This window comes from Triticum dicoccoides, chromosome 1A (assembly GCF_002162155.2).
Source record: "Triticum dicoccoides isolate Atlit2015 ecotype Zavitan chromosome 1A, WEW_v2.0, whole genome shotgun sequence".
Taxonomy (NCBI): domain Eukaryota; kingdom Viridiplantae; phylum Streptophyta; class Magnoliopsida; order Poales; family Poaceae; genus Triticum; species Triticum dicoccoides.
In genome coordinates, this window is record NC_041380.1 from 88,899,744 (window position 1) to 88,913,097 (window position 13,354).

A 13,354-nucleotide genomic window follows, 5' to 3' on the forward strand; every position below is an offset into this window, starting at 1 on the left:
TGAATGTAGTATGTAATATGAACTAGTGTTTGTAATGAATTAGTGTATGATCATGTAGTATATGTAGTATATGATGAACTACTATGGTTGCAATTTCTCTCGTGAAACTTTTTTTTTCAAATTATCCAGTTTCATATACGGTTTTTGTTCTGCCGCACACGTTATCAACCCGCAAATGAGATTTTCGTCGACCTGTAAACGGCTTATGCGGGTCGGGATTTTATGAGCTCTGCTAGAGATGCTCTCAGTGACTGTGCCGTCTTGATCCACAGCTGCAACCGAGAATGCCCAGGTTACAATGATGTGGTGTGTCGTCTCCGGGGCACCACTGCAAAGCGTGCAGATCAGATCGCGAGGGATATGACGGCGTTCAAGGTTCACATGCATAGTTCATCTCACGGCAACAACAATTCTGATGATGTGAAAACATGCATGTTAAGATAATTAAAAATAATGGGGACGACTCTTTTAGATGGATTCATATGCTTTGCTATGGCGTGTTCTCAAAAGAATATGATCTTGGGTGTCAGATATGGTCAGTTTCTCCATCTTGCAACGCAGGCCATTGTTGGCTCATCGTTGCTATTCATACTAGCTACATGTATCAGCGATAACTTAATACCACATGCAGATCATAAAACAAAGTGAAGGCTTGTCGACTCAGGTATCGAATCAAAGCACACATACATAAGTGAACAGGAAAGATGACCTTCCCAGCGTACTCAAAACTGAACGAAATAATTGATCATGGAGAAAAGCAGATCTGCAGACATAAACAGTACCGTTTGAGTCAATTTTCATTCATTCTGAAAGGGTATTTCCAGGGGCGGACAAGCACCTTTGGCACCATATATGAAAAAAAGGTGATTTTAAAAACAGTCAGTAAATTATATAACTTTTTGAGAAACAAACTTGACCTTCTGGTGTAATCGTATACAAAGTTTAGCCACGAATGACTTTAATGGTCTTCTGGGTGAAAAAATAAAATCAACACTACTACAAGTTACTACTACTATTCATGCTTTTTGTCCTTGAATTTCCCCCCCTAGAGTCTACCCAAGTTCTTTCTTGATGAAACTTCTTAGACAAGTACAACAAAGGTTAAATTTGTTCCCGAAAAAAATTACAGAATTATTTGATTTTTAAGTTAGCATCTATTTCCCATATATGGTGCACCTATACTCGAGAGCGTATTTCTCATGGCTGAGGCACATATTTTGCATAACTGCTTATCTATCCCTAATAATAAAGCACGGATTGACTCCGTGGGTTCACCGTCACAATACGCTTTCTTCTCGTGAATTTACGCTTTGAGTTTGAATTTAAAATATATACATGAGGTGGTACTAAAGCGTTGATCACGGATTAACTCCGTCGGGTTCAAAGCACTTAAAAAATAAGGGGAAGGCAGAGCAGCTACCGGCGTAGGATTGGACCCGCGTCTCGCCGGCCTGCCCGCCCGCGGTGCTCCGGCCCTCCGGCCATGGATGCCCTACGCGAGCTCGTGAACGAGGCCGCTGTTGGGGAACGTAGTAATTTCAAAAAAATTCCTACGCACACGCAAGATCATGGTGATGCATAGCAACGAGGGGGGAGTATGATCTACATACCTAGTAGATCGACAACGGAAGCGTTTGGTTGATGTAGTCGTACGTCTTCACGATCCGACCGATCAAGCACCGAAACTACGGCACCTCCGAGTTCTAGCACACGTTCAGCTCGATGATGATCTCCGGACTCCGATCCAGCAAAGTGTAGGGGAAGAGTTCCGTCAGCACGACGGCGTGGTGACGATCTTGATGCACTACTGCAGCAGGGCTTCGTCTAAACTCCGCTACAATATTATCGAGAACTATGGTGGAAGGGGGCACCGCACACGGCTAAGGAATAGATCACGTGGATCAACTTGTGTGTTTCTGGGGTGCCCCTTGCCTCAGTATATAAAGGAGCCAGGGAGAGGGGGCAGACGGCCAAGGTGGGCGCGCCAAGGGGGAGTCCTACTCCCATCGGGAGTAGGACTCCTAGTTGGACAAGGAGAGAGGGAAAAGAGGTGGAAGAGAGGAAGGAAAGAGGGGGCGCCGCCCCCCTTCCCTTGTCCTATTCGGACTAGGAAGGGGAGGGGCGCGCGGCCACCTCTTGCCTCCTTCTATCTTCTCCCTCAAGGCCCATGTGGGCCCAATAAACCCCCAGGGGGGTTCCGGTAACCCCCCGGTACTCCGGAAAAATGCCGATTTCACCCGGAACGATTCCGATGTCCAAATATAGGCTTCCAATATATCAATCTTTACGTCTCGACCATTTCGAGACTCCTTGTCATGTCCGTGATCACATCCGGGACTCCGAACAACCTTCGGTACATCAAAATGCATAAACTCATAATAAAACTGTCATCGTAACCTTAAGCGTGCGGACCCTACGGGTTCGAGAACAATGTAGACATGACCGAGACATGTCTCCAGTCAATAACCAATAGCGGGACCTGGATGCCCATATTGGCTCCTACATATTCTACGAAGATCTTTATCGGTCAGACCGCATAACAACATACGTCGTTCCCTTTGTCATCGGTATGTTACTTGCGCGAGATTCGATCGTCGGTATTCCAATACCTAGTTCAATCTCGTTGCTGGCAAGTCTCTTTACTCGTTCTGTAATACATCATCCCGCAACTAACTCATTTAGTTGCAATGCTTGCAAGGCTTAAGTGATGTGCATTACAGAGAGGGCCCAGAGATACCTCTCCGACAATCGGAGTGACAAAACCTAATCTCGAAATACGCCAACCCAACATGTACCTTTGGAGACACCTGTAGTACTCCTTTATAATCACCCAGTTACGTTGTGACGTTTGGTAGTACCCAAAGTGTTCCTCCGGTAAACGGGAGTTGCATAATCTCATAGTTATAGGAACATGTATAAGTCATGAAGAAAGCAATAGCAACATACTAAATGATCGGGTGCTAAGCTAATGGAATGGGTCATGTCAATCAGATCATTCTCTTAATGATGTGATCCCGTTAATCAAATAACAACTCATTGTTCATGGTTAGGAAACATAACCATCTTTGATTAACGAGCTAGTCAAGTAGAGGCATACTAGTGACACTTTGTTTGTCTATGTATTCACACATGTATTATGTTTCCGGTTAATACAATTCTAGCATGAATAATAAACATTTATCATGATTATAAGGAAATAAATAATAACTTTATTATTGCCTCTAGGGCATATTTCCTTCAGTCTCCCACTTGCACTAGAGTCAATAATCTAGATTACACAGTAATGATTCTAACACCCATGGAGCCTTGGTGCTGATCATGTTTTGCTCGTGGAAGAGGCTTAGTCAACGGGTCTGCAATATTCAGATCCGTATGTATCTTGCAAATCTCTATGTCTCCCACCTGGAGTAGATCCCAGATGGAATTGAAACGTCTCTTGATGTGCTTGGTTCTTTTGTGAAATCTGGATTTCTTTGCCAAGGCAATTGCACCAGTATTGTCACAGAAGATTTTCATTGGACCCGATGCACTAGGTACGACACCTAGATCGGATATGAACTCCTTCATCCAGACTCCTTCATTTGCTGCTTCCGAAGCAGCTATGTACTCCGCTCCACATGTAGATCCCGCTACAACGCTTTGTTTAGAACTGCACCAACTTACAGCCCCACCGTTTAATGTAAACACGTATCCGGTTTGTGATTTAGAATCGTCCGGATCAGTGTCAAAGCTTGCATCAACGTAACCTTTTACGATGAGCTCTTTGTCACCTCCATATACGAGAAGCATATCCTTAGTCCTTTTCAGGTATTTCAGGATGTTCTTGACCGTTGTCCAGTGATCCACTCCTGGATTACTTTGGTACCTCCCTGCTAGACTTATAGCAAGGCACACATCAGGTCTGGTACACAGCATTGCATACATGATAGATCCTATCGCTGATGCATAGGAAACATCTTTCATATTCTCTCTATCTTCTGCAGTGATCGGGCATTGAGTCTTACTCAATTTCACACCTTGTAACACAGGCAAGAATCCTTTCTTTGCTTGATCCATTTTGAACTTCTTCAAAATTTTGTCAAGGTATGTTGTTTGTGAAAGTCCAATTAAGCGTTTTGATCTATCTCTATAGATCTTAATGCCTAATATGTAAGCAGCTTCACCGAGGTCTTTCATTGAAAAACTCTTATTCAAGTATCCCTTTATGCTATCCAGAAATTCTATATCATTTCCAATTAATAATATGTCATCTACATATAATATCAAAAATTCTACAGAGCTCCCACTCACTTTCTTGTAAATACAGGCTTCTCCAAAAGTCTGTATAAAACCAAATGCTTTGATCACACTATCAAAGCGTTTATTCCAACTCCGAGAGGCTTGCACCAGTCCATAAATGGATCGCTGGAGCTTGCACACTTTGTTAGCTCCCTTTGGATCGACAAAACCTTCTGGTTGCATCATATACAACTCTTCTTCCAGAAATCCATTCAGGAATGCAGTTTTGACATCCATCTGCCAAATTTCATAATCATAAAATACAGAAATTGCTAACATGATTCGGACAGACTTAAGCATCGCTACGGGTGAGAATGTCTCGTCGTAGTCAATCCCTTGAACTTGCCGGAAACCTTTTGCGACAAGTCGAGCTTTGTAGATAGTAATATTACCGTCAGCGTCCGTCTTCTTCTTGAAGATCCATTTATTCTCAATTGCTTGCCGATCATCGAGCAAGTCAACCAAAGTCCATACTTTGTTCTCATACATGGATCCCATCTCAGATTTCATGGCTTCAAGCCACTTTGCGGAATCTGGGCTCACCATCGCTTCTTCATAGTTCGTAGTTTCATCATGATCTAGTAGCATGACTTCCAGAACGGGATTACCATACCACTCTGGTGCGGATCTTACTCTGGTTGATCTACGATGTTCAGTAGTATCTTGTTCTGAAGTTTCATGATCATCATCATTAGCTTCCTCACTAACTGGTGTAGGTGTCACAGAAACAGTTTTCTGTGATGCACTACTTTCCAATAAGGGAGCAGGTACAGTTACCTCGTCAAGTTCTACTTTCCTCCCACTCACTTCTTTCGAGAGAAACTCCTTCTCTAGAAAGTTTCCGAACTTAGCAACAAAAGTCTTGCCTTCGGATCTGTGATAGAAGGTGTATCCAATAGTTTCCTTTGGATATCCTATGAAGACACATTTTTTCCGATTTGGGTTCGAGCTTATCAGGTTGAAGTTTTTTCACATAAGCATCGCAGCCCCAAACTTTCAGAAATGACAACTTTGGTTTCTTGCCAAACCACAGTAGGCGTCGTCTCAATGGATTTTGATGGTGCCCTATTTAACGTGAATGCGGCTGTCTCTAGAGCGTACCCCCAAAACGATAGCGGTAAATCAGTAAGAGACATCATAGATCGCACCATATCTAGTAAAGTACGATTACAACGTTCGGACACACCATTACGCTGTGGTGTTCCGGGTGGCGTGAGTTGTGAAACTATTCCACAATTTTTCAAATGTATACCAAACTCGTAACTCAAATATTCTCCTCCACGATCAGATCATAGAAACTTTATTTTCTTGTTACGATGATTTTCAAACTCTGAAATTCTTTGAACTTTTCAAATGTTTCAGACTTATGTTTCATTAAGTAGATATACCCATATCTGCTCAAATCATCTGTGAAGGTGAGAAAATAACGATATCCGCCACGAGCCTCAATATTCATCGGACCACATACATCTGTATGTATGATTTCCAACAAATCTGTTGCTCTCTCCATAGTACCGGAGAACGGTGTTTTGGTCATCTTGCCCATGAGGCATGGTTCGCAAGTACCAAGTGATTCATAATCAAGTGGTTCCTAAAGTCCATCAGTATGGAGTTTCTTCATGCGCTTTACACCGATATGACCTAAACGGCAGTGCCACAAATAAGTTGCACTCTCATTATCAACTCTGCATCTTTTGGCTTCAACATTATGAATATGTGTGTTACTACTATCGAGATTCAACAAGAATAGACCACTCTTCAAGGGTGCATGACCATAAAAGATATTACTCATATAAATAGAACAACCATTATTCTCTGATTTAAATGAATAACCGTCTCGCATCAAACAAGATCCAGATATAATTTTCATGCTTAACGCTGGCACCAAATAACAATTATTTAGGTCTAATACTAATCCCGAAGGTAGATGTAGAGGTAGCATGCCGACTACGATCACATCGACTTTGGAACCGTTTCCCACGCGCATCGTCACCTCGTCCTTAACCAATCTTCGCTTGATCCGTAGTCCCTGTTTCGAGTTGCAAATATTAGCAACAGAACCCGTATCAAATACCCAGGTGCTACTGCGAGCATTAGTAAGGTACACATCAATAACATGTATATCACATATACCTTTGTTCACCTTGCCATCCTTCTTATCCGCCAAATACTTGGGGCAGTTCCGCTTCCAGTGACCAGTCTACTTGCAATAGAAGCACTCAGTTTCAGGCTTAGGTCCAGGTTTGGGTTTCTTCTCTTGAGCAGCAACTTGCTTGCCGTTCTTTTTGAAGTTCCCCTTCTTCTTCCCTTTGCCCTTTTTCTTGAAACTAGTGGTCTTGTTGACTATCAACACTTGATGCTCCTTCTTGATTTCTACCTCCGCAGCTTTCAGCATCGCGAAGAGCTCGGGAATAGTCCTATTCATCCGTTGCATATTATAGTTCATCACGAAGCTCTTGTAGCTTGGTGGCAGGGATTGGAGAATTCTGTCGATGACGCAATCATCTGGAAGATTAACTCCCAATTGAATCAAGTGATTATTATACCCAGACATTTTGAGTATATGCTCACTAACAGAACTGTTCTCTTCCATCTTGCAGCTATAGAACTTATTGGAGACTTCATATCTCTCAATCCGGGCATTTGCTTGAAATATTAACTTCAACTCCTGAAACATCTCATATGCTCCATGACGTTCAAAACGTCGTTGAAGTCCCGGTTCTAAGCCGTAAAGCATGGCACACTGAACTATCGAGTAGTCATCAGCTTTGCTCTGCCAGACGTTCATAACATCCGGCGTTGCTCCTGCAGCAGGCCTGGCACCCAGCGGTGCTTCCAGGACGTGATTCTTCTGTGCAGCAATGAGGATAATCCTCAAGTTACGGACCCAGTCCGTGTAATTGCTACCATCATCTTTCAACTTTGCTTTCTCAAGGAACGCATTAAAATTCAACGGAACAACAGCACGAGCCATCTATCTACAATCAAACATAAACAAGCAAGATACTATCAGGTACTAAGTTCATGATAAATTTAAGTCCAATTAGTCAAATTAATTAAAGAACTCCCACTTAGATAGACATCCCTCTAATCCTCTAAGTGATCACGTGATCCAAATCAACTAAACCATAACCGATCATCACGTGAGATGGAGTAGTTTTCAATGGTGAACATCGTTATGTTGATCATATCTACTATATGATTCACGCTCGACCTTTCGGTCTCCGTGTTCCGAGGCCATATCTGTATATGCTTGGCTCGTCAAGTATAACCTGAGTATTCCGCGTGTACAACTATTTTGCACCCGTTGTATTTGAACGTAGAACCTATCACACCCGATCATCACGTGGTGTCTCAGCACGAAGAACTTTCGCAACGGTGCATACTCAGGGAGAACACTTCTTGATAATTTAGTGAGAGATCATCTTATAATGCTACCGTCAATCAAAGCAAGATAAGATGCATAAAAGGATAAACATCACATGCAATCAATATAAGTGATATGATATGGCCATCATCATCTTGTGTTTGTGATCTCCATCTCCGAAGCACCGTCGTGATCACCATCGTCACCGGCGTGACACCTTGATCTCCATCGTAGCATCGTTGTCGTCTCGCCAAGCTTGTGCTTCTACGACTATCGCTACCGTTTAGTGATAAAGTAAAGCATTACATCGCGATTGCATTGCATACAATAAAGCGACAACCATATGGCTCCTGCCGGTTGCCGATAACTCGGTTATAAAACATGATCATCTCATACAATAAAATTCAGCATCATGTCTTGACCATATCACATCACAACATGCCCTGCAAAAACAAGTTAGACGTCCTCTACTTTGTTGTTGCAAGTTTTACGTGGCTGCTACGGGTTTAAGTAAGAACCAATCTCACCCAGGCATCAAAACCACAACGATAGTTTGTCAATTTGACTCCGTTTTAACCTTCACAAGGACCGGGCGTAGCCACACTTGGTTCAACTAAAGTTGGAGAGACAGTCGCCCGCAAGCCACCTATGTGCAAAGCACGTCGGGAGAACCGGTCTCGCGTAAGCGTACGCGTAATGTTGGTCCGGGTCGTCTCGTCCAACAATACCGCCGAACCAAAGTATGACATGCTGGTAGGCAGTATGACTTGTATCGCCCACAACTCACTTGTGTTCTACTCGTGCATGTAACATCAACATATAAAACCTAGGCTCGGATGCCACTGTTGGGGAACGTAGTAATTTCAAAAAATTTCCTACGCACACGCAAGATCATGGTGATGCATAGCAACGAGGGGGGAGTATGATCTACATACCTAGTAGATCGACAATGGAAGCGTTTGGTTGATGTAGTCGTACGTCTTCACGATCCGACCGATCAAGCACCGAAACTACGGCACCTCCGAGTTCTAGCACATGTTCAGCTCGATGACGATCCCCGGACTCCGATCCAGCAAAGTGTCGGGGAAGAGTTCCGTCAGCACGACGGCGTGGTGACGATCTTGATGCACTACTGCAGCAGGGCTTCGCCTAAACTCCGCTACAATATTATCGAGGACTATGGTGGAAGGGGGCACCGCACACGGCTAAGGAATAGATCATGTGGATCAACTTGTGTGTTTCTGGGGTGCCCCTTGCCTCAGTATATAAAGGAGCCAGGGAGAGGGGGCGGCCGGCCAAGGTGGGCGCGCCAAGGGGGAGTCCTACTCCCATCGGGAGTAGGACTCCTAGTTGGACAAGGAGAGAGGGAAAAGAGGTGGAAGAGAGGAAGGAAAGAGGGGGCGCCGCCCCCCTTCCCTTGTCCTATTCAGACTAGGAAGGGGAGGGGCGCGCGGCCACCCCTTGCCTCCTTCTCTCTTCTCCCTCAAGGCCCATGTGGGCCCAATAAACCCCCAGGGGGGTTCCGGTAACCCCCCGGTACTCCGGAAAAATGCCGATTTCACCCGGAACGATTCCGATGTCCAAATATAGGCTTCCAATATATCAATCTTTACGTCTCGACCATTTCGAGACTCCTCGTCATGTCCGTGATCACATCCGGGACTCCGAACAACCTTCGGTACATCAAAATGCATAAACTCATAATAAAACTGTCATCGTAACCTTAAGCGTGCGGACCCTACGGGTTCGAGAACAATGTAGACATGACCGAGACATGTCTCCAGTCAATAACCAATAGCGGGACCTGGATGCCCATATTGGCTCCTACATATTCTACGAAGATCTTTATCGGTCAGACCGCATAACAACATACGTCGTTCCCTTTGTCATCGGTATGTTACTTGCGCGAGATTCGATCGTCGGTATTCCAATACCTAGTTCAATCTCGTTGCTGGCAAGTCTCTTTACTCGTTCTGTAATACATCATCCCGCAACTAACTCATTTAGTTGCAATGCTTGCAAGACTTAAGTGATGTGCATTACCGAGAGGGCCCAGAGATACCTCTCCGACAATCGGAGTGACAAAACCTAATCTCGAAATACGCCAACCCAACATGTACCTTTGGAGACACCTGTAGTACTCCTTTATAATCACCCAGTTACGTTGTGACGTTTGGTAGTACCCAAAGTGTTCCTCCGGTAAACGGGAGTTGCATAATCTTATAGTTATAGGAACATGTATAAGTCATGAAGAAAGCAATAGCAACATACTAAACGATCGGGTGCTAAGCTAATGGAATGTGTCATGTCAATCAGATCATTCTCTTAATGATGTGATCCCGTTAATCAAATAACAACTCATTGTTCATGGTTAGGAAACATAACCATCTTTAATTAACGAGCTAGTCAAGTAGAGGCATACTAGTGACACTTTGTTTGTCTATGTATTCACACATGTATTATGTTTCCGGTTAATACAATTCTAGCATGAATAATAAACATTTATCATGATTATAAGGAAATAAATAATAACTTTATTATTGCCTCTAGGGCATATTTCCTTCAGCCGCCACCTTGATTCGACGCCGAACCCCACCTTCACACTGGATCCACACCTCCAGCGCCGTCTCCGGGGTCCCCAAGTCCACGTGTCGCCGGTGCTCCGGCGCTCCGGCCATGGATGCCCTGCCCGAGCTCGTGAAAGACGCCGCCACCTTGATCCAGCGCCGAACCCCACCTCAACCGCTGTTGCGTGGCCGCGGGAGTACAGCGCCCAATAATAAAGCACGGATTGAGTCCTCGGGCTTACCGTCGCGGCGTTTTTGCAAAATATTCCCTGTGTCTTTTGGTATTCGATCCGCAGTATTTTAAATAAGTCAGCCGAACCGGTATGGCCGAGATAAAAGAAAACACCCTCACAACCCTGCCTCCCAATCCTATCTCCGACTCCAGCACACCGCCGCCTCCTGCCACGCCACGCCCCCGCGGCCGCGCGCCGCTGGCCCATCCCCCGCCACCCCCACCCCCTTGCATGGTTTCCATGGTTGGATCTGCCGGCCGCCCGGTCGATTTTGCCTTGAACGAGAATGTGAGCTCGCGGGCGCCGCTGCATCTGCTCCGACGGAAGGGGCGGGAGATGGCGCTGCTGAAGGCCGTGATTGGGGGAAGACGGCAGGGAGTATGACGAGCTCGGGAAGGAGAGGTTGGAGGGATGGACGCGGGAGTCAAGCTGCCACGAACGACGAGTCAACAACACGTGCCGCTCGGGCACGCGACCACCGTGTCTCCCGTCAATCCGGTCGCCCATGAGAGGGACGAATGCGATCACGAGTTCATGTCCACGTACTGGCAGTGGAGGAGGCGGAGGAGGGCTCAACACAAGGTGGATCATCCTTGCGTTGGGGTCGTCAATGGGGAGGAATTGACCACTGGCATGCAGCGGCTCAGGTCCGGATTGCTGCGCGGCCATGGGGCCATGGCCAGGGTGATCCACAATGCCCGGGTCAACGAGTGCGTCGTTCTAGACCTCTACTCCTTCAGCACGCTGATCCTGGGCTGCGGCCAGGTGATCTGGAGCGTGCACGGAAGGTGTTCGATGGTATGTTCTTCGGGCAGTTATGAAGAAAAGTGTGGATTACACTATTCTTTGTTCCGATTCTTGCACCTGTTGGTTTTTTACTTTCAGAGATCTGAAAAATATAAGATGGTCTGTGTTTTCTTTCCTGGTACAAGTACTTTAAACTGGCACCATATTATTGCTACAATGAACAAAGGTTGTATTTTTACATTGATTGGTACGCAAATAGTTGTCTTAGCTGATCACCTGCTGCGTATGTATGCTTTCACTTAACCTTGCTTGTGTCTGTGTTATTCTTTCCTAGCTGTATCTGCTTATGGTCTGATGCTTGCCCCTGTGTTGTGCTACAGAACTTACCTAACAGGCAGAAACCTGGATGAGGAAAGGGCTCTGCGGTAGATCGATCAAGGGAACATACTATTTGGTAAATTAATTTTCTGTCAATTTTTGTTTCCGGTCTCTTCTTGCATGCATGAATTAGTCCTTGTTCACTCTGCTTACTGTTCTCTCTCTACAGAGCAGTGAAAAAGAAAATGAAGGAACAGATGGATGATTTCAGGTATTGTTTTCAACTGGAAATGTTCAAATTGATATGTATGTGATGACTTTCCTCTTCTATCTATGAATAAATGTTCCCTCTAATCTTTTCTTTAGATACATGCACAAAAAGTTAAAACCAGTCCTTATTTCTGTTTACTACTAGGGCTATTTGATTTGATATGCCCTCATAGAGCAGCAGCAGGGAGAAACCACCCTACTTTGCCATGTCTATGAGCCATCCAGTCTAGAACCCATATGAATTCTGAACATCTAGCAGGGTGCAAGTTACTTCGCTGATGCTTATATGTTCTAGAAAGTAAAAGAAAGATACTACTCAACTACCCCCTCCGTCCCAAAATAAGTGTCTCAACTTTGTACTAACTTTAGAAAAAAGTTGTGCTAAGCTTGAGACACTTATTTTGGGACGGAGCGAGTATGTTTTTGCCAATTGTCCTCTGGACTTTGAGTAACTTTACACAAATGCTTCTTAACCATTATGGTAGATTATTGATAGAAGCTATCAGCCTGATATCTCTGAAGATAGAATAGTATAATGTGTGTGATTCGGTGTTGTTACCCTCGGATGCAGGTAATGAGAGAATCAATCGGGCAGGAATACCGGGAAGTCGTTGAAAGAAGGGTATTCACTGTAACTGGTAATCGCCTTGATGAAGAGGTATAGTGGCAACATTTTTTTCTATGGTTAAATTTGTGCTTTTTTCTTTCTATTGTTTATCTTTCTTACAGTGTGCCTCCTTTGTAACTTTGGAACCTGCGGGCAATTGATGGTTTAATCGAGACAGGAAGAAGTGAGCAGATTTTCAAAGATGCAGTTCAGAAGCAGGGGAGAGCCCAGGTATATATGAGTTATAACTTGGTCATGATCTGGACACTTGTGGGAAAAACACATCGAAATCTCAGGATGATAATTTTTCATCCATGTTGCAGATATTGGATACTGTTGTTGAGATACAGGAGCAGCATGATGCTGTAAGAGATCTAGAGAGGAAGCTTCTGGAGTTGCAGAAGGTTATACTGTTTTAATGCACAAGCTCTTTTGCAATTTATTTTATAGTTGACACTTGACACCTACCATGCATGCATATGTGAATCGAAGGGATTTCCTTTCCTGGGTTTTGGCTTGTAGATATTCCTGGATATGGCAGTGTTGGTTGAGGCTCAAGGAGACATGATCAGCCACATAGAGACACATGTAAGACGATGAATGTTTAGGGTAGTATTTTTTTTTTCAAAAATATGTTCAGGGTAGTGTTAGTACTCAACAAGTAAAAACACAATTTGTGATGCCGCCTCCACCGGTAGTGACAACACGATCGCTGCATTTGGTCTATCCCGAGCCTCTGATTGTGGTTGCTGTTCTTTCGATATCCGCTTGCCATGATATTGTGGCTGGACTTCTGGTATGTGTAATGTGTTACCTCTAATTTTTTTTATCTGGACTAATTAGGGCCTGCTTCTGTTTGCTCTAATTGATATAATGGTTGTGGCATGCAGCAGCCATGCCAACAACAGAGCCAGGCTTAGGCCTGATAATGACTTGACAAATATGGTCAAAATGCTGGAGATGAGGA